This window comes from Mus caroli, chromosome 11 (genome assembly GCF_900094665.2).
Source record: "Mus caroli chromosome 11, CAROLI_EIJ_v1.1, whole genome shotgun sequence".
Lineage (NCBI taxonomy): Eukaryota > Metazoa > Chordata > Mammalia > Rodentia > Muridae > Mus > Mus caroli.
This window is the reverse complement of record NC_034580.1, coordinates 24,801,571-24,803,567: the sequence shown is the minus strand read 5'-3', so window position 1 is coordinate 24,803,567 and position 1,997 is coordinate 24,801,571. Positions and strand designations below refer to the sequence as shown.

At 38.8% G+C, this 1,997-nt stretch overlaps 1 protein-coding gene across 2 annotated transcripts in view; it reads right to left on the bottom strand.

The window, feature by feature from the left end:
• Positions 1–1,997, bottom strand: part of Pnpt1 (polyribonucleotide nucleotidyltransferase 1) — a 32,012-nt gene that overhangs the window by 10,878 nt on the left and 19,137 nt on the right. The window lies entirely within an intron of this gene.

The window sequence follows — 1,997 nt, the reverse complement described above, 5'->3', positions numbered from 1 at the left end:
AGACTGGCCTCGAACTCAGAAATCCACCTGCCTCTGCCTCCCCAGTGCTGGGACTAAAGGCGTGCGCCACCACGCCCGGCACCTGTAAGCTTTTTAAAAAATACATTCCATTTGTGTCACCAGTGTGTAGGCTTGGCAAAGGGCTTAGAAGCACTCATTTCTTTGAAATAAACTGCATACTTTTTCTTGGCCCTTTCTACAGTACTTGATTTTAATTCTTATCAAATTCATTATTTTTACATGTGTCTATATTTTTTCATCTTTTTTTAAAAAAGAGACATAAACTTTAGCAGGTGTGGTGGTGTACTCTTTTAATCCCAGGACTCTAGAAGTGGAGCAGAGGCAGGCATATCTCTGTGAGATCAAGGCCAGACTGATCTGCAGGACAGCCAGGGTTACATAGTGAGACTCTGTCAGAAATGAATAGCTTTTATCATTTAATACATTAGTTACCATTTCTTTTTCTTTTTTCTCTTTTTGAGACAGAGCCTTGCTGTGTGGCTTTGGCTGGTCCCAAAGTTGCTATCTTGCCACCAGGAGCTGGGATTACAGCTACCCTTATTCCTTTTTACTAACATCCTTATATTGGGAGGTCACTATTGTTATGGAAAGGAAATGGGCTGATGATGAAGCATCTTTTAAGTATTCTACCTGGTACCTCTCTCCGTGGAACCTTTCTCTTATACACTGATTAGTAGTCATAGATGATGTATCTATTATTTAGTATAAAATTCTGTACCATTTACATAAAAGATACCTACCCTGATAAGACAGATTTCTAGATAACAGTATTCCTCCACCTCATTTGGAATTTAGGGTTTTGTTCCACCCAGAAATAACAACAAAGTCAGTTATAGACATTATTTATTTCTCTTTATTATCTTCTAGCTCCTTTCTATAGCCACTTTTCATTCTAAAATATATTCACCCCATTCCCTTTTAAAGAGAGTTTTATTTCATTACTGTATGTGTATGGGTGTTTTGCTTGCATTTATGTCTGAGCAGCACATGTAGGCCCAGTGCCCAGGAGGCTAGAGGGCATAAGATATTCTAGAACTGGAGTTACAGATGGGTTTAAGCCACTCCATAAGTACTGGGCACCAACCATATCAAGGTCCTTTCTAAGAGTAACCAGTGCTCTTACATGTGTCCAGCCCTACACCTGTCTTTTATGAAGTACTTGAGAGTCTTAGGAAGTCCTATAGTTCTATCTTATAGAAAGTGTAGTCTTGTAAAATCAACAATTGCCTATGCCTCATGTCAGTGCATCACCACTGGCAATATTAGTCTACACCTAGAATCCCCTTACATTTCCTTAGACAGATCTTTGTCCTGTAATCCCAGCCACTTGGGAAGTAGAGACCAGAGAATCAGGAGTTCTAGGCCAGCCTGAACTACACAACACTATCTCTGAAGCTAGGGAAAAAGTCTTTTACCTTTCAGTTAATCTTTTCTCAGCGTTCTTCTGAGATAGAATCTTATTAAGTCACTCTGGTCAGCCTTGAACTCAGAGATCTGCCTGTTTCTACTTCTGGAGTGCTGGAATTAAACCATGATTCTTGGCTGCTTTTTTTTTTTTTCTTTTTAAATATGAGACTTGGCTGAGAAATTAACTTTTTTTTAAAGAAATGACTTATTTGCTCATCACTATGTCCCAAGGACTTAGATCACTGTTTGATTTCTAGGTGAAGATTTGTAAAATGAATGAAGACAAACAATAGAAAATTTAATACATGTACCTCTGGTGAATAGAACTGGGAAAAGATCATTAGCAGTTTTCGCTTTGGCCTGATTGAAGCTTTACTGTTTCTAAGTAACATTAAAATCTACTCACATGACTGTTTCACTTCCTCTTTGGGTTATGCTCCCTTCTAGATTTTATATCTGTGTTGTAAATGTTCAAGCTTAACAGAGAAATCATTGTGTGTCCTCTGTAGTACCTTTGGGTGCCCTCTCTCTCTCTCTCTCTCTCTCTCTCTCTCTCTCTCTCTCTCTCT